Genomic DNA, 20,301 nt, shown 5'->3' with positions numbered 1-20,301 from the left:
GTTGGAAGGTGATGGGTGAAGCCAGGTGAGAGGGAAGGTTGGTATGTGGGGGAGCAGGAATGAGGTGAGAAGCTGGGAGGTGATAGGTGAAAATAGTCAATGGCTGAAGGAGTCTGATAGGACAGGAGACTAGACCATGAGAGAAAGGGCACGGGGAGGGGGGGGAATGGTGAGAGGCAGGTGAGGAGAAGAGATGAGGTAAGAGGGGAGGCAAAATGGGGAATGGAAAGGAGAGGGGGGAGAAATGAAAAAATATTGGAAGTTGGAGAAATCAATGTTCAACACCTGCCTCTCCTGACTCCACTCCAATAGTGTGGTCATTCCCTTCTACCACCATACCTTACATACCGGGTACCTTGAACATCATCAAACCTGCCAATTGTCCCATGTTGTGGGGAGTCTTAGATGTCAATTGCAGTCTTGAACACATCTATCTCGGGATCGCAGGTCCCACACCTACATGCATCCAGAAACACCAGTAATTCTCAGTATTTCTCTTCATTTTACTGTACACCACAAAAACACAGCACATGAAAGGGCTCTTCCAGCATCTACTCAAGCAACTAAGGAGATCTTACTAAAATAGAAAATACTGGATAGATTGAGCAGTTCTCGTCAAAGGGTCAGCCATGGAATGGGTGAGCAGCTTCAAACTCCAAGGCATCAACATCTCAGAGGATTGATCCTTGGCCCAACACATTGATGCAACCATGAAGAAGGCATCCAGAGGCTCTACTTCATTACGAATTTGACGAGATCTCAGATGTCACCAAAGACTCTCTCAAATTTCTATAGATGAACAGTGGAATGTGACTGGTTCCATTATAGCCTGGTATGTGGGCTCTAATGCATAGGGTTGCAAGAGACTGCAGAGGGTTCCAGACTCAGCCAGCTCCATCATGGGCACAACCCTCCCCACCATCGACGACATCTTTAAGAGATGGTTTCTCAATAAGGTGGCATTCATCACTGAGTACCCTCACCATCTGGGACATGCCCTCTTCTTGTTACTACCATCGGGTAAGAGATACAAGATTCTGAAGACACACACTCAATGATTTAGGAACAGCTTTTTGCCACCCACCATCAGATTTCTGAATGTTCTATGGGCCCATGAACACTACCTCAGTTTTCCTTTTTGTCATTGTTTATTTCTGTAATTTTTAGTAATTTTATGTCTTTGCACTTCACTACCTCCACAATTTCATGTCAAATTTGTTAGCAACAGGTGATATGCATGAAAAAACTGATTACTGATAGACGTTTGTTTGGAGTTTGAACAGAAAAATCTGAGTTTATACGAAACGTGCCCTACATGTGAAGTGAAAGTGTTAATCTGGCCATGAATTATTAAAACAGCCATATGTACTTGAGTTCAAGAGTTTGCGTCGCCTCCTCACCCCTGCGTGTACTGAACTGGCACTTAATCCTTTGGTGGCTCTGTGAAACAAGCATTGGAAAAGCTCCCTCCCCCCACAATAAATAGTGCGAGTTTTAAAATTATTTAGAAATTCACAAAAAAACAATGTCCTTTAATTAGGTTATGCCTGAGGGAAAGCTTCTGTTTAGTTCAAGCTTACTGAATAAATCCAGTTACTGATGTCTTGGTGGTAGTTGTTGAATTGTGTGTTATGAGGGATGATGTCTTCGTCCGATAATGATTGGTCACTTTTCTTTCTTGTTATCTGCCAAAAGCCACAATAGGATGTGACAAATATTTTTAACTGTACAGATCTTCCTGAGAGGTGTTTCACTTGTCAGCCCCTAACTGGATAGCCTAGGCAGACTCAACAGGGTGAAAGTCTGGATTTTTACAGATTGGTTGAATTTTATTACCTTTTTGAAAGCTCACATTTCCTATTCCATGTGAATCTCGAGATGTGCCTACATTACGCTGGTGATTCATCACGCATGTTGCATGATGGCATATGCACGCAATGTGCCCGATGATGTCATTAGTGAGATGCACGTGCATTCTGGGACGGGTTCTCAGCACCTGATTTTGGAGGTGAAAGGCGCTGTGGTAAGTTCACTCCTGGATGTTTAACAAGCTTCTCTCTTCCTGTTGACATTGGGGTCAAGCAGTTGATGAAGCAAAAGTGTATTTCCTTGAGATTATTGTCAGTCAAATGTTCATCATGGTGTGAAGTATGTGGATTGGAAGAGGGTAGGAACGTGTCATTGGCTTTTGAGTAGAAATTGGTGATTCAGCACAACTTATCCTCAAGACTATGAGTCTCCTCATTATGTGGCTCAGTGCAAAACATGTTCATTCCAAGTCAGGCCTTGTTTCAGAGTCTTGAGCACAAAAATCAAGGCTGTCACTCCACCATCCTGTGGTGTACTGCATGGCTGTGTGTGTTGCTTTTCGGATGGGACCTTATCCGCTCTCTCATGAGAGCTTAGAAAAGATTCTATTCCACAAAGAAGCAAAAATGAGCTGGCTATTCCTGGTGCCCTGGACAATATTTATCCTTCAAACAAAATCATTTAAACTAATTATCTGTTCATTATCCTATTACTAGAGTCAAGCTAACATGAGGAATGTTAATCATCTCCCATACAGAAACAGATGATTTTCAGATAATTAGTCCACTTATCCCTGTGGAGCTCTTCATCGAAAGAGTCATAAATGTGAGGAATCTAGCAGTGAATACAAGTTTATAAAAGGCAATTGAGGGACTTAGTGTGAAAGTCAAATGCGAGTTTCTTATCATATGCGCAAGTACACTTGCGCACAGGTGCAATGAAAAACTGACTTGCAGCAGCATCACAGGCACAGAGCACCAGATAAGCAGCATTCACAAAAATGTACATAAATTATGCACAGTTTTACAGGAAGAACACAATTAGAACAAAAAGAAAAAAGTCCATAAGACCATAATACATAGGAGTAGAATTAGGCCATTCAGCCCATTGTGTCTGCTCCGCCTTTCCATCATGGTTGATCCCGGATCCCACTCACCCCCATACAACTGCCTTCTTGCTATATCTATTGATGCCCGGACTGAGCAGGAAACTATCAACTTCTGCCTTAAATATACGCACGGTCTTGGCCTCCACTGCAATCTGTGGCAGAGCATACCACAGAATTACTACTCTCTGGCGAAAAGATTTCCTCCCTACCTCTGTTCTAAGAGGTTGCCCTTCAATTTTGAGGCTGTGCCCTCTAGTTCTGGATACCCCCACCAGAGGAAATATCTTCCCCACATCCACCCTGTGTAGTCTTTTCAACATTCAGTGGGTTTCAAAGAAATCCCCCAGCATTCTTCTAAATTCCTGTGAGTACAGATCCAAAGCTGCCAAGCACTCCTCGTATGTTAACCCCTTCATTCCCGGAATCATCCTTGTGAACCTCCTCTGGACTCTCTCCAATGCCAACACATCCTTTCTGAGATATGGGGCCCAACACTGTTGACAATACTCTAAGTGTCTTATAAAGGCTCAGCATTATCTCCTTGCTTTTCTATTCTATTCCCCTTGAAATAAATGCCAAAATTGGATTTGCCTCCTTTACCACAGACTCAACCTGTAAATTAACCTACTGGGAGTCTTGCACGAGGTCTCCCAAGTCCCCCTGCACCTCTGATGTTTGAACTTTCTCCCCATTTAGATAATAGTCCACACTATTGTTCCTTTTACCAAAATGCATTATCATGCATTTCCCAACACTGTATTCCATCTGCCACTTCTTTGCCCATTCTAAGTCCTGCTGCAAGGCTGCATGGCTTCCTCAGCACTACCTACCCCTCCACCCATCTTTGTATCATCAGCAAACTTTGCTACAAAGTCCTTGTAGTGCAAAGTGATCAAAGTGGCTGTAATATTGCTATACAGGTGTCGTGATTAGGGTTGTGCAGGTTGGTTCAAGAACTGAATGGTTGAAAGAAAGCAGCTGTTCTTGAACCTGGTAGGTAGGGTTGAGAAATGTTGACTTGAAGCTTATTTTGAACTTACTTCTTTCTTTCGGATGCTTTATGGAAAGCAGAACATTTAAAATGAGCTCCACTGGATTACACATAAAGGATTGACAGACACGTCCAATGCTAGTAGCTGCTATTTCACCTGATCAAGGCTATACCCAGGTACATATACAAATACAGCATAACCCTGAATTTGAGAGTTGAGCACACCACAGCTTATGTGATGATCTTGCCCATGCAGGTACAGTACACCAGTAAAAAGATTTAATGGATGTAGAGTGACGAGTATCTCATTGAATCAATGTTTAAGATTTTATTCCTTTCCAGTGCTGTCTGGTCTTCATTTCCAGCTTGTTTGAATTTGCTGCTTTAAATTATCTTCAGCAATTTAGTGATTGTAATTTGAAACATGACTTACTTGTAGAGTATTGCATTAATATAAATCCGTTAAGTGAAAGTTTTTCCCAGAAGGTATATCTGTGTACATTCAAAAAAGGAAGACACATTTTGCAATATCACACTTCAGTCAGCTTTCAAAGTAATCAGTTACACAGACTACCAATGTTAAGAGATATTTTTCATAAAATCATAATACATAGGAGCAGAATAAGAGCATTTGTCCCATCGAGTCCGCTCTGCCATTCATCGTGGTTGAGATTTTCAACCCCATTCTCCTGCCTTCTCCCTGTAACCATTAACCCTTTACCATAAAGTATCTATCAATCTCTGCCTTAAACATACCCAATAACTTGACCTCCACAGCCCTCTGTAACAATGAATTCCACATTCAAAAACCCTCTGGCTGAAGATATTCCTCCTCATCTCAGTTTTAAAAGGGACGCCCCTTTTATTCTGAGGCTGTGCCCTCGGATTCTAGACTGTCCTTCCAATGGAAACATGCTCTCCGTATCCACTTTATCCAGGACTTTCAGTAGTTGGTAGGTTTCCATGAGATCCCCCTTATCCTTCTGAACTTCTATCGAGTACAGACCCAGAGACATTGAATTGAATTGAATTGACTTTATTTCTTACATCCTTTACATACATGAGTAAAAATCTTTACGTTACATCTCCATCTAAATGTGCAATGTGCAATCATAGTAATTTATAATAAATAGAACAGTCAATATAATATCGAGTACACTCAAATCAGTGTGTGTTCATCAGCCTGGTGGAAGAAGCTGTCCCGGAGCCTGTTGGTCCGGGCTTTTATGCTGTGGTACTGTTTCCCGGACGGTAGCAGCTGGAATAGATTGTGGTTGGGGTGACTCCGGTCCCCAGTGATCCTACAGGCACTTTTTACACACCTGTCCTTGTAAATGTCCTGAATCATGGGAAGTTCACAACTACAGATGCGCTGGGCTGTCTGCACCACTCTCTGCAGAGTCCTGCGATTAAGGGAGGTACAGTTCCCGTACCAGGCAGTGATGCAGCCAGTCAGGATGCTCTCAATTGTACATCTGTAGAAAGTTCTTGGGATTTGGTGGCCTATACCAAACTTCCTCAACTGTCTGAGGTGTGTACAGACCACGTGAGGTCCTTGGTGATGTGGTTGCCGAGGAACTTGAAGCTGTTTACCCTCTCAATCCCAGATCCATTGATGTCAATAGGGGCTAGCCCGTCTCCATTCCTCCTGTAGTCCACAACCAGCTCCTTTGTTTTTGCGACATTGAGGGAGAGGTTGTTTTCTTGATACCACTGTGTCAGAGAGATGACTTCTTCCCTGTAGGCTATCTCATTTTTGTTTGAGATTAGGCCAATCAGTGTAATGTCATTAGCAGATTGGAGCTGTGGGTGCTGATGCAGTCATGGGCATACAGGGAGTAAAGGAGGGGTCTCAGTACACAACCCTGAGGGACTCCTCTATTGAGAGGAACATCAAATGCTCCTCATGTGTTAAGCTTTTCATTCCTGGGATTGTGCAGTTTCCATTGTAAGCTTGACTTCATTTGTTGGTCATTATCTTAAGCAGCTTACAAATTAAAGCTTTTCAGCTGTAAATGAAAGCCTTGTCTTTTTGAAAGAGGATTTGTGAGTTCAAGTCACCCTTCAGCAAATTAAGTATAAAAGTCTATGCTGACATTCCACTGCATAGTGGGGAAGAGCTACAGTGTTATAGGTGCCATAGCTTGGTGGAGATATTGAACCAATATGCCATTTGGTATTTGTAATGGATGTAATAGATCATGTGGCAAAATTGTGAAAAAGGGTTGGGAGATATACCTGGTGTCCTGGACTACAGTTATCCTTCAACCAACATCAGGTCCAAGGAAAAGTTTATCCCGGACATTATCGCTTTCCTGAACACATTTGACAAATTCTATCCCATTTAGTGCTTTTACAGTGTGGGAGTACCAGTTTGTGTTATGTTTTAAAACAGTACATTGAGGTAATTAGAACAGAATGACGTTCTGCCAATTTTTGAACATACTCTAAAATCAATCTAATCCTTCCCTCCTCCTACATAACCCACACAAAATGCCCTTATCAAGTAACCTCTAATCTTCTTTCACTCCAAAGAGAAAATCTCCTCTGCATCCTTTGTAAAACATCTACATCCTTCTTATCATGACCCAGCCAGAACTGGACACAATATGGTCTAACCAAGGTTTTATAGAGCTGCATCATTACCTTACGGTTCTTGAAGTCAATCCCCTGACCAATGAAGATCAACAAGCCATATTCCTTCTTAACAACTCAATTAACTTGAGTGGCAACTTTGCAGAATTTATGGATGTGGACCTCAAAATTCCCCTGTTCCTCTACATTGATAACATTCTTGTCATTAGCCCTGTATTCTGCCTTCAAATTTGACATTCCAAAATGAATCACTTCAGACATTTCTGGGTTGAACTCCACTCTAGCAAACCAATATACTCCTTTTTAACCTTTGAATAGCCAGACCCTATTTGACCTCAATTTTTAAACAAGTTAAGGTTTGAGATGTGTCTATTTTAACGCAAGGAGTGTTGTGAACAAAGCGGATGAGCTTAGAGGGTGGATCAGCACTTGGAGCTATGATGTGGTGGCCATTACAGAGACTTGGATGGCTCAGGGACAGGTTTGGTTACTTCATGCCGGGATTTAGGTGTTTCAGAAAGGACCGGGAGGGAGGCAAAAGAGGTGCCGGCGTGGCACTGATGATCAGAGATAGTGTCACGGCTGCAGAAAAGATGGACATCATGGAGGGATTATCTACGGAGTTTCTGTGGGTGGAGGTTAGGAACAGGAAGGGGTCAATAACTTTACTGGGTGTTTTTTTTATAGGCCGCCCAATAGTAACAGGGATATCGAGGAGCAAATAGGGAAACAGATCCTGGAAAGGTGTAATAATAACAGAGTTGTCGTGATGGGAGTTTTTAATTTCCCAAATATCAATTGGCATCTCACTAGAGCCAGGGGTTTAGATGGGGTGGAGTTTGTTAGGTGTGTTCAGGAAGGTTCTTTGACACAATAAGCCTACAAGAGGAGAGGCTGTACTTGATTTGGTATTGGAAAATGGACCTGGTCAGGCATCAACTCTGTCATTGGGAGAGCATTTTGGAGATAGTGATCATAATTCTATCTCCTTTACAACAGCATTGGAGAGAGATAGGAACAGACAAGTTAGAAAAGTATTTAATTCGAGTAAGGGGAATTATAAGGCTATCAGGCAGGAAATCGGAGGTTTAAATTGGCAACAGATGTTCTCAGGGAAAAGTACGGAAGAAATGTGGCAAATATTCAGGGGATATTTGTGTAGAGCTCTGTATAGGTACGTTCCAATGAGACAGGGAAGTTATGGTAGGGTACAAAAACCATGGTGTACAAAGGCTGTAATAAATCTAGTCAAGACGAAAAGAAAAGCTTACAAAAGGTTCAGAGAGCTAGGTAATGTTAGAGATCTAGTAGATTATAAGGCTACTAGGAAGAAGCTTAAAAAGGAAATTAGGAGAGCCATGAGAAGGCCTTGGCAGGCAGAATTAAGGAAAATCCCAAGGCATTCTACAAGCATGTGAAGAGCAAGAGGAGAGGACATGAAATAATAGGACCTATCAAGTGTGACAATGGGAAAGTGTTTATGGAACCAGTGGAAATAGCAGAAGTACTTAATGAATACTTTACTTCAGTATTCACTATGGAAAAGGATCTTGGTGATTGTAGTGATGACTTGCAGCAGATTGAAAAGCTTGAGCATGTAGATATTAAGAAAGAGGAGGTGCTGGAGCTTTTGGAAAGCATCAAGTTGGATAAGTCACCGGGACCAGACGAGATGTACCCCAGGCTACTGTGGGAGGCAAGGGAGGAGATTGCTGAGCCTCTGGCAATGATCTTTGCATCATCAGTGGGGACAGGAGAGGTTCCGAAGGATTGGAGGGTTGCGGATGTTGTTCCTTTATTCAAGAAAGGGAGTAGAGATAGCCCAGGAAATTACAGACCAGTGAGTCTTACTTCAGTGGTTGGTAAATTGATGGATAAGATCCTGAGAGGCAGGATTTATGAACATTTGGAGAAGTGTAATATGATTAGGAATAGTCAGCATGGCTTTGTCAAGGGCAGGTCATGCCTTATGAGCCTGATTGAATTTGTTGAGGATGTGACTAAACACCTTGATGAAGGAAGAGCAGTAGATGTAGTGTATATTGATTTCAGCAAGGCATTTGATAAGGTACCCCATGCAAAGCTTATTGAGAAAGTAAGGAGGCATGGGATCCGAGGGAACTTTACTTTATGGATCCAGAATTGGCTTGCCCACAGAAGGCAAAGGATGGTTGTAGATGGGTCATATTCTGTATGGAGGTCGATCACCAGTGGAGTGCCTCAGGAATCTGTTCTGGGACCCTTACTCTTCGTGATATTTATAAGTGACCTGGATGAGGAAGTGGAGGGATGGTTTAGTAAGTTTGCTGATGACACAAAGGTTGGGGGTGTTGTGGATAGTGTGGAGGGTTGTCAGAGGTTACAGTGGGACATTGATAGGATGCAAAACTGGGCTGAGAAGTGGCAGATGGAGTTCAACTCAGATAAGTGTGAAGTGGTTCATTTTGGTAGGTCAAATACGAATGCAGAATATAGTATTAATGGTAAGACTCTTGGTAGTGTGGAGGATCAGAGGGATCTTGGGGTCTGAGTCCATAGGATGCTCAAAGCAGCTGCGCAGGTTGACTCTGTCGTTAAGAAGGCATATGGTGTATTGGCCTTCATTAATTATGGAATTGAATTTAGGAGCTGAGAAGTAACGTTGCAGCTATATGGGACCCTGGTCAGACCCCACTTGGAGTACCGTGCTCAGTTCTGGTCGCCTCACTACAGGAAGGATGCGGAAACCATAGTAAGGGTGCAGAGGAGATTTACAAGGATGTTGCCTGGATTGGAGAGCATGCCTTATGAGAATAGGTTGAGTGAACTTGGCCTTTTCTCCTTGGAGTGATGGAGGATGAGAGATGACCTGATAAAGGTGTATAAGATGATGAGAGGCATTGATCATGTGGATAGTGAGAGGCTTTTTCCCAGGGCTGAAATGGTTGCCACAAGAGGACACAGGTTTAAGGTGCTGGGGAGTAGGTACAGAGGAGATGTCAGGGGTAAGTGTTTTACGCAGAGAGTGGTGAGTGCGTGGAATGGGCTACTGGCAATGGTGGTGGAGGCGGAAACGATAGGGTCTTCTTAAAAGACTTTTGGTTAGGTACATGGAGCTTAGAAAAATAGAGGGCAATGGGTAACCCTAGTAACTTCTAAGTTAGGGACATGTTCGGCACAACTTTGTCGGCTGAAGGGCCTGTATTGTGCTGTAGGTTTTCTATGTTTTAAGTGCAAGCAAGACTAGGTTCTTGCAATGCAGGTCACTTTCATGTTGGACACCTGTCTCCTTTCTGTCTATTGGCTTTTCTTAGGATCCTTGATCCTTTAATTGGGAGAATATATGGAGTCATAGAACAGTACAGAGCAGAAACAGGCCCTTCAGCCCATCTAGTCCATTCCAGACTATTGAGCTGCCTGGACCCATTAACCTGCACCTGGACCATACTCCTTTCATCCATATTGGTGTCCTCTTTGCACGTCCCTGAACCAAAGATCTCTCAGGCCTTCAAAAGCCAGAGAACTGGGACCTTCCAAGAGGTGACAACGCTAAGTACATGACTGGTCTGGCAGTTTTGAACAATGGGGCAATTTGTCCTGAGGTTCTGTAATGCAACTTGCAATCCAGAGGTTTAAATCCTTACCAATTCACCCAGTTCTCTCTTCTGGGATGCATTCAACTCTTGCTTTGCAACTTTAACACTAAATATCTAGGAATGAATAGGTATCTCAACTCAATTTAGCTGTCTGCTATGCCTATCTGGAACGCCTGATTGCCAGCCATTTTAATTCCCTCCCCGTTTCCACACCAACCTGTTTGCGCTCAGCCTCCTCCATGGCAAGGGTGAGGCCAAACACAAACTAGAGGAACAGCACCTCATATTCCCCCTATGTCGTTTACAGTCTGATAGCATGAACATTAAATTCTCCAACTTCAGGTAACCTGCTCCCTCTCTGTCCCTTTTCTCATTCTCCCCTTGATCTACCCAGTTCCTCCTACACACACCCCAGCTTCTATCACCCTGTTCCTTTCCCCTCCCCACCCACCCAATCCATCAGTCCATCACCCACATACATCCCCCATTGGGTCCCCTCCTCCACCCACTCCATCTGTCCATCATCCACACACTTCCCCCCTCACTATTCCCATCCACCCGGACCATCTCTATTATTTAGTTCCATGCTCCACCTCGCTCTGCTATCATCTGCATCTGTTTGTCACCCCCACCTCTCACCTCCCGGCCTCTGTCACGATCTTCACTCTCCCTCCTCGATCTGCCTATCACCCCTCCTCACCTGGATCCACCCATCAACTGTCACCCCTTCCCCTCACCTCTTTATATCAGTTATTGCTCCTCTATCTTTCAGATCAGATAAAGGGACTTGACCCAAAGCATTGGCTATCCGTTTTCCTCCATTAATGCTGGCTGACCCACTGTTCCTCCAGCAGATTGCTTCTTGCTCCAAAATCCACCAGCTTAGCCTCTTGTGTCTCAATTATCAGCTTGTTTATTTGTTAATGATTAAATTTCAAGCTTGTAGGTTTGAATCAAATAATTTTGGATGTACATTTTCCACGATGGATTGAGTTTGTGATGTGCTTCTTTGTGGTATACTTTTCAATTGGACTAACATCAGATCAGGCAGCATCTGTGGAGAGGAATAAAGATTCAACACTTCAGGCTAAGACCCTTCAGCAGGACTTCACAATTGATTTCTTTAATTTGTAGATCACTACATTTGGTTGACTTGTGTGCTCTTTGATTTCAATGGAGACTGCAAGATTCAAGATTTAAGATTGTTTATGTCATTTCCAATACATAAGTATAAAGGAGAACAAAATAATTATTACTCCAGATCCAATGCATCACAAAGTAAACAACACAAAAGATAAAGAACACAATAGATATAAATATATACGATAGCTGATATACAGTACATAGACTGATTGTCATAAAGTGACCCCAGGATGCATATAAGGGGACTAATGGGACATAATAAAGTAGTGGTGGAGTTAGCAGGTGGAGGTTTTGATCAGTCTTACTGCTTGGGAAAAGTAACTGTTTTTGAGTCTGGTGGTCCTGGTGTGGATGCTACGTAGCCTCCTCCCTGATGGGTCGGTGGGATCCTTTATGATGTTACTGGCGCTTAACTGGCACCTTCCTGTATATATGTCCTTGATGGTGGGTAGGCTGATGCTGGTGATACACTGGGCAGTTTTGACCACCCATTGTAGAGCCTTCCAGTCTGCTGCAGTGCCGTTTTTGTACCGTGCAGTAACGCAGCTACCTCTTCTGCAATTCTCAGGGGATGGTTTACTTTTATCTGGAGATGCTTCCTGTTGTTAGCTGTTAATTGATTCAGTAAAAAACAAGTTGCTAATTTAGAATGATTGGTGAAAGAACAGAGTGGAAATATAAAAGAGAACGCTGTGATATTGGAGAGCATATAATCTGGAGTATAGGAAGTAGACTACATAGGGACTTACAAATAGAAATAAGACGCATTTTTGGAGGAGTAACCTGGTGAAGTGGTTAAGTTACTTGACTAGCAGTCGGAGTTCAAATTCCATAAAGACAGCTGGGGAACATAAATTCAAATAATTACATACACGTGAAGTCAACAGAAAAAGGTAGCTTTGATAACGGTGACTGTGAAACTGTTGGATTGTCATATTAATCAATCTAGTTCATTAACATACTCTGCCCTCCTTATCCATTCATGGCCTCTATGTGACTCTAGACCTGCCAAGTGAACAACATCCCCTCAGTTAAGGGGGATTTGGATATGGCTATAATTCCTGGCAATACCAGTGGCATCTACATTTCATGAATTAATACATTTTTTAAAAATTAGGGTTATGGAGAAAAGCTAAGCAAAGTACTAAATTTAAACACCTTAAACACTTACAACAGTGAGATCATTTCCATCTGTATTGCAAAGTCATATGGTTTATGACTCTCTTTGGAATTATAAATGATTTAAAACACCACCTTAATGGCCAGAAAACAAATGGTGTGTGTGCATGAAATTTATTGTGTTTTCCTATTTGTCAATATTTTATTATTGATTCCTGAAAACTTGTACAGTGCTACACATGGCAATCTAAACTCAAAGCTACTGATTACCTAAAATGTGGTCCAAATCAGAATCCGGTTTATTAACAGTGAAATACATTCAGTGACCACTTTAGTAGGTATCTAATACCTAATAACCCTATACCTAATACCTAATAACTGAGTGGTTGTGACACCACTCAGCCAGCTGATTTGTCTCACTCCTGTATGGCGCCTCATCAGTATCTGAGACTCTGCCAACAATAGTTGTGTCATTGGTGGATTTATAGACGAAGTTTAAGGATACGCATTGTATCAAAAGGACAGGCAGGAAAGCAGAGGGAGTGGCATTGCTCTGTTGGTAAAAATTGAAATCAAATCATTAGAAAGAGGTGACATAGGGTCAGAAGATGTTAGAGCTAAGGACCTGCAAGGATAAGAAGACCCTGATGGGAATTGTATACAGACCCCAAATTTCTGGAAGCAATTCAAAAGACACAGGAGATATATATGTATAGAAAGAAGCATTCTAAAGGCAAGATGTCCACGGCTAACAAGAGAAGTCAAAGCCAACATAAAAGACAAAGAGAGGGCATATAATAGAGCAAGAATGAGTGGGAAATTAAAGGATTGAGAAGCTTTCAAATACCAACAGAAGGCAACTAAAAAAGTAATTAAGAAGGTAAAGATGGAATATGAAAGTAAGCTAGCCAATAATATTAAATAGGATACCAAAAATTCTTCAGATACACAAGAAGTGTAAAAGAGAAGTGAGGGTAGATATCCCCTGGACCAGATGAACTACACCCCAGAGTTCTGAAAGAAGTGGCTGAAGAGATTGTGGAGGCATTAGTAAAGATTCTGGAAGATTGGAAAATTGCAAATGTCACTCCACTCTTCAAGAAGGGAAAATAATGCTGGGGGAGGTAGTAATGAGGGACAAGGAAATGGCGGACAAACTAAATAAGTATTTTGCATCAGTCTTCACTGGCAGTTCCAGGTGTCAGGGGTCATGAAGTGTGTGAAGTTACCATTACTAAAGAGAAGGTTCTTGGGAAACTGAAAGGTCTGAAGGTAGATAAGTCCCCTGGACCAGATGAACTACACCCCAGAGTTCTGAAAGAAGTGGCTGAAGAGATTGTGGAGGCATTAGTAAAGATCTGTCAAGAATCACTAGACTCTGGAATCGTTCTGGAAGATTGGGAAAATTGCAAATGTCACTCCACTCTTCAAGAAGGGAGAGAGGCAGAAGAAAGGAAATTACAGGCCAGTTCGCCTGACCTCAGTGGTTGGTAAGATGTTGTAGTCGATTACTAAGAATGAGGTCTCAGGGTACTTGATAAAATAGGCTGCAGTTAGCATCGTTTCCTCAAGGGAAAGTCTTGCCTGACAAATCTGTTGAAATTTTCTGAAGAAATGGCAAGCAGGATAGACAAAGGAGAATTAGTTGATGTTGTGCATTTGGATTTTCAGAAGGCCTTTGAGAAAGTGCCACACATGAGGCTGCTTAACAAGCTATGAGCCCGTGGTATTACAGGAAAGATTCTAGCATGGATAAAGCAGTGGTTGACCAGCAGGTGGTCAAAGAGTGGGAATAAAGGGAGGCTTTTCTGGTTGGATGCCGGTGACTAATGTGTTTTCCTCAGGGGTCTATGCTGAGACCGATTCTTTACTTTATATGTCAATGATTTGGATGATGGAATTGATGGCTTTGTTGCAAAGTTTGCAGATGATATGAAGATAGGTGCAGGGGCAAATAGTTTTGAGGAAGTAAAGAGGCTACAGAAGGACTTGGACAGATTAGGAGAATGGGCAAAGAAATGGCAGATGGAGTATAGTGTCAGGAAGTATATAGTCATACATTTTGGTAGAATAAATGAAAGGGTTGACTATTTTCTAAATGGAGAGAAAATACAAATATCTGAAGCACAAAAGGACTTGGGAATCCTTGTGCAGGTTTTCCTAAAGTTTAATTTGCAGGTTGGGTCGGTAGTGAGGAAGGCAAATGTGATGTTAGCATTCATTGCAAGAGGACTAGAATATAAAAGCAAGGAATCATTATAAAACACTGGTGAGGCCTCACTTGAAATATTGTGTGCAGTTTTAGGCTCCTTAGAAAGGCTGTGTTGAAACTGGAAACTGAAGAGGGTTTAAAGGAGATTCACGAAAATTATTCCAGGATTGAATGGCTTGTCACATGAAGAGCTTTCATTACTCTGGGCCTGTACTCACGAGAATTCAGAAAAATAAGGGGTGACCTCATTGAAACTTACTGAATGGTGAAAGGCCTTGATAGAGTGGATGTGGAGAGGATGTTTCCTATGGTGGGAGAGTCTAAGACCAGAGGACACAGCCTCAGAATAGAGGGACATCCTTTGAGAAGGGAGATGAGGAGAAATTACTTTAGCCAGAGAGTGGTTTATCTGTGGAATCCTTTTGTCACAGGCAGCTGTGGAGGCCAAGTCATAGTGTATATATTTGAGGTAGAGGTTGATAGATTCTTGATTGGTCAGGGCATGAAGGGATTACGAGGAGAAAGCAGGAGATTGGGACTGAGAGGAAACATGAATCAGCCATGATGAGATTGCAGAGCAGACTCAATGGGCCAAATGGCCTAATTCTGCTGCTATGCCTTATGGTGTTATGTTTGAGCTGTGCCTAGTCACACAGTTATGGGTGTAGAGAAAGTAGAGCAGTGGGCAAAGCACACATCCCCGAGGTGCACCAGTGTTGATTGTCAGCGAGCAGATGGCACTTCTGATCTGCACAGACTGTGGTCCCCTGATGAGGATGTCAAGGCTCCAGTTGCAGAGGGAGTTATAGAGGCCCTGATTTTGAAACTTGTAGATTAGTACTGAGGTTATGATGGTGTTGAACGTTAAGCTGTAGTCAATAACCAGCAGCCTGATGTAGTTATGGTCACAAATATCCTTTGGATTTTCCATTGTATCATCAGGTCTCTGTATTCCATAAACCTGTTCTGACTGGCATCACACTGCTAGTGCCAACCTGATACTGTCAGTATTTGGGCAATGTTCATGTCATGCAGCTGATGTCATGACACCCCGCCCCCCTCACCGTCACCTATCACCTTCCTGTTAATAAAAAATAAGGCCTGATATTAGCAAACTAAGTGATGCCATCAGTGCTGCATGTGACAGAGCTGCAAAGCCATTTCAAACCAGGGTTGTCTGATGATCCAGAGAGGAAGGTATACTGCTGCTATCAGTGGAGCGATGTTCTGAAATGCACTTTGAAGAGAACAATGCTGGTCCAAGGAAGTAAGGGTTAATGGATACAGGGATGGTATAAAAGACATGGAAATGGGTCCATACTCAAAACAGTTCTGAGAAGGTTCAGTATATCGACCAGGATTTCATGAACTTCTATAGACATGCTATAGGAAATATCCTGATGTGTTATGTCTCAGCCTGATGTGGCAACCGCTCTGGTCTGGTCTGCAGGAGCCTGCAGAGAGCAGTAAACACTGCCCAGTCTGCCACAGGATCATCACTCCCTTCCGTCCTGTCCATCCTCACGATACATCAGGAAGACTAACAGTATGGTCAAGGATTCCCGCCACCCTGACCATTCCCTTTTCTCTCTTCTACCTTTCGGGAAAAGATACAGGATCTTGAAAGCCCAGGTGTCCAGACTCCAGAACAGCTTCTTCCCCACTGCTGTCAGACTCCTGAACCAATCACCTCCCTCACATCCCCTTCCCGGTGGCACTACCACGTTCTCAGAAACATAGCTCTACCTCTCTCTGTTATTGTCACTTTAGCACTGCCTCAGCTTGCACTACAGTCTCTGCACCATTTTGTTGTTCTGTGTTTACTATAGCCACACATGCTGTTGACATTGTGAGCTTCACATCAGCAGGGAACTTCATTGCATCCTGGGTAATCCTAACAAAAGGGATGTATGTCCTCTACCTGAAACAAATACCAGCATAATGCCATATCCTGCTTGGTTGGTTTAAAAAGAAAATGGTTTCTGTTGTTTATATTTTCCAGTTGCCAATGGCATGAAATATGTGTTTGGAAAAAAGACGCCTACTTGTTTGATGGCTTCCACAAAACCCCAGAATATCAATGGATCGCTTTCATTTTTACATGTAGGTATGGGTCTTAGATCAAGGTACTGGTTTAAGCAGATGTGTTGATGGACAGAATCAACTGCAAGTTTAACGAGACAAGATTACATGCGGTAATGCTATCTTGGAAATATTCCATCAGTCCAGAGTTTGCATAATTGACTCTGTGTGGGCTCTTACTGCATGGAGAAGAGGCAATAATAGATGGATCTCTGGATAAATGGAATGTTTCATACTGTGGTCAGTAACACAGTTGTGTGGGCTGTGGAGATATTGTATGTCAGTTATCCATCGTGTCTGACGATGACAGGAAATAGATACCGTGTATTGTGTGGCAACTGCATCAAGGCCCATATTAATGTTAATAGCATCTCTCAGGTGCTCACCTGCTCCCCTAATGTTCCTTTGCCCTGTAACTGCACTAGGAGTCATTTTCAGTGATCAGGTGATCTCCCAGGTGCAGGAGGAAACTGGAGCAGCAGAGGAAAGCCGAGCAGTGACAGGGAGATTATGCAAGCTCCCAACAGATTCACCCAAAGGTTGGTATTGAACACAGGTCCTTGGAGCTATTCTAAGTGCTGTGCCACCTTTGTCACAAGTAACAATCCTGTTTTCATGGAGTTCATTGGTTCACCAGTCTCTCCTCCATAGAGCCATTGAGCTGTACAGCACAGAGACAGGCCCTTTGGCCCAATTGGAAATGCCAACCAAGTTCTTATCGAAGCGTGTCCATCTTGTTTATAAATCTGTTCCATTTGAAGCCCTCAAAGAACTATGGAGACACCAGAGGCTGCAGATACTGGAATCTGGAAGCTGGTCAGGCTGAGGAGAAACTCAGCGGGTCAGACGGTGTCCGAGGGGAGAAATGGACATTCAAAGTTTTGGGTGTCTTCGACTGGACTGAGAGCAGAAGGGAGATATAAAGTGGGAAGGTGTGGGATAAGAGACGGGAGGAGACAGGCAGATTCAGGTGAGGAGGTGTGCTGGGCAGGTTTTATTTATTTACACATACAGTGCTGAACAGACCCTCCCAGTCCAACAAGCCACACTGCTTAACAACTGACCGATTTAACCTCAGGACAATTTACTGTCACCAAAGATGTACCGGTTGGTAGGTTAATTTGTCATTGTAAGTTACCCCGTGATTAGGCTAGGATTAAATCGGGGGATTGCTGGTCAGCATGGATCGAAGGGCCTATTCCGCGCTGTATCTCAATAAATAAGTATAAGGGAGGTGTGGCGGACTGATAGGAGGGGAACTAGTTGGAGGAGCGTGTGGGTGACGGGCAGATGGAGGGGGAAGGGGAAGGTATGGTGATGGGGTCTAGATGGGCTGTGTCTCTTCACCTTCCCCTTCAAAGAATTTTATTTATCTTCCAATGGCATCCTATGCATATCATATTTCAGTGGGCTCTTCTCCAATTCTCAACTTTATAATTGAAACCCTTTTTGCATCATATTGGCACATGACCACTCAATGAAGCATGCAATGAGACCATCTATCACTGTAGTCCCACCTTCAGTCTGCAACATGTCAATACTTGTTCTTTGTATCCAAAACCAGGCTGTACTCCACAAAGGAACAGAGATCCAAAGCGGAGCAAGGCTCGGGAAATGTAAACTCTTGACTCCTTTTCGGAAGTCAGCTCAACAGTTCTACACATGGCTGCCTGAAATCATGGAGGGGGTAAGAGAAGAGTATCCCCTGTTCTGTCAGTTTTCCCCATCCTACTGCAATCTGTCCCCCTTTCTATGGTTCCTATAATGCAGCTACATTGTTGATTTGCATTGAAGTTAAATTTGATAAATTGGTTTTTATTGTCACAGGTACCAAGGTACAGGGAAAAACTTTGTTTGAGATGTCTTCCATACAGATTGTTTCATTGCATCAATACATTGAGACAATACAAGGGAAAACAATGACAGTGCAGAATAAAGTGATACAATTCTAGAGAACGTGCAGTGCAAGCGAACAATAAGGTGCAAGGCAATAGCGATGTAGATTGTGAGGTCAAGAGTTGATCTTATCAGTATTCTTATAACAGCAGGATAGAAGCTTTCCTTAAGCCCGATCATACGAGCTTTCAGGTTTTGGTATCATCTGCCTGATGAGAGAGGGAAAGGGAGAGTGTCCAGGGTGGGGGTGGGAGGGGTCTTTGCTGATGTTGGATGCTTTACTAAGGCAGAGGGAAATGTAGATGGAGTTTGTGGAGGGGAGGCAGGTACCTGTGACGTGCTGAGCTGTGTCTACAACTCTGCAGTTTCCTGAAGAACAGTTGTGCATATCCTTGAGGATGTAGAGAGCTTCAGGTGAGTAACAAGGCACAGGACAGGAAGGGGAAGTGGAGGTGGTAGAGGAGCAGAGGCCTGTTGATCATTAGCTATGGTAGAATGCAATAGTTTTTTAACCACTTTTAAAAACTTGTCTAAATATTTACAGCATTTTATTATTAAAGGAAATCAAGAGTGCTCCTGGCATATTGAACCAACATTATTAAAGGACATTATCTCATTGCTGCTTGTGGGAGATCTGTGCGCATAACTTCGCTTCTTTTTTTGCTTTAAGATAAAACACACTGACCGGTGTCTATGAATTGCCTGCAAAATCCTTCAAGATTTTAAAACCACTCACAGTTTGAGGTTGATTACATGCTGCAGTTAGGAAACACTACGTTGTCCTGTCAACAAGTCAGTTCGCAGAATGCAAAGCTTCAGCGACCCCAGCAAAGGATATAGATACATTAGGGCGAGTGTCCGGCCTCGTATGTTCTGTGTAGCCATGCTACTGCCCAACGTAGATGAATGCTTAATTTTCTTTTGTGAGTCCAAACAGCCTGCAGATAAAAATGGACAGGGAGAAGAGCGTCATGAAAATATAAAGAACAAATGTTTGCCTTGAAATGCTTAATAAAATCAATTAATCTTCATGTCTTGAGTCTGTTATTCTTTCTAGAGAAAGCAGGAGACTGGATTTGAATTCACTTCCTTGACCTTATTTAGAAAATTAAGCTGTAAGGCTCACCTTTGTTGATCTCAATTCTCAAACACTACCCTCTATAACAGGTTCTGCCCATAAATGGTGGCAGGGAGATGGGACCTAGTGGGCATGCTCAGTTCTCTGCTATCTCAGCTGACCCTCGTGCAGAAAAATGACGTCAGCATCAGCAGCAGTGTTTTGTTCTATTAGGGGAGTGGTTCTGTTTGTGGATCCCGCCTTCCTCACTACTACCTCAGTCTCCTGTAAGCTCTCACTCGGGAAGAGGACATAGAAAGAAAAGCCTTCATTCGTTTTATGGGTTCTTAAGTATTCAGTTGCTTGCTGAATGGTTCTCTCTGTCAATGTTGGCCCTGCAATAATTTTCTGTGGCACTCCTTCCTGGTGTCCATGGGATAATTCTCTGTGCCAGATATGTCCATGGAAATGTGGGCTGGGTCTATAATGGGGTCACAGCATCGGGCAATTGTCTAACCACAAAGTAGAGAATACAGGCTACGGTGTTCAGGTCCCTGCAAAACCAGAATATGAACAATATTTAAAGTACCATCATAGAGCACTACAGCACAGAAACAGGCCCTTTTGCCCTCGAGTCTGATCTGTTTCTCTGACTAGTCTCATCTACCTGCACCTACACCCCTCTCATCCATGTACCTTTCCATACGCTGACCA

At 42.9% G+C, this 20,301-nt stretch overlaps 1 long non-coding RNA gene across 1 annotated transcript; it reads right to left on the bottom strand.

Annotated features, from left to right (window-relative positions):
• Positions 1-11,024: 11,024 nt before the first annotated feature.
• LOC140741567 (uncharacterized) lies at positions 11,025-19,729 on the bottom strand. Its single transcript, XR_012102083.1, has 3 exons — positions 19,657-19,729; positions 19,267-19,468; positions 11,025-11,132 (listed from the first exon to the last, which is right to left on the bottom strand). It is a non-coding gene; the product is annotated as an uncharacterized lncRNA (long non-coding RNA).
• Positions 19,730-20,301: the final 572 nt, after the last annotated feature.

Source organism: Hemitrygon akajei, chromosome 18, assembly GCF_048418815.1.
Source record: "Hemitrygon akajei chromosome 18, sHemAka1.3, whole genome shotgun sequence".
Classification (NCBI taxonomy): domain Eukaryota; kingdom Metazoa; phylum Chordata; class Chondrichthyes; order Myliobatiformes; family Dasyatidae; genus Hemitrygon; species Hemitrygon akajei.
The sequence above is the reverse complement of the archived record's forward strand: the minus strand, read 5'-3'. Positions and strand labels throughout refer to the sequence as shown.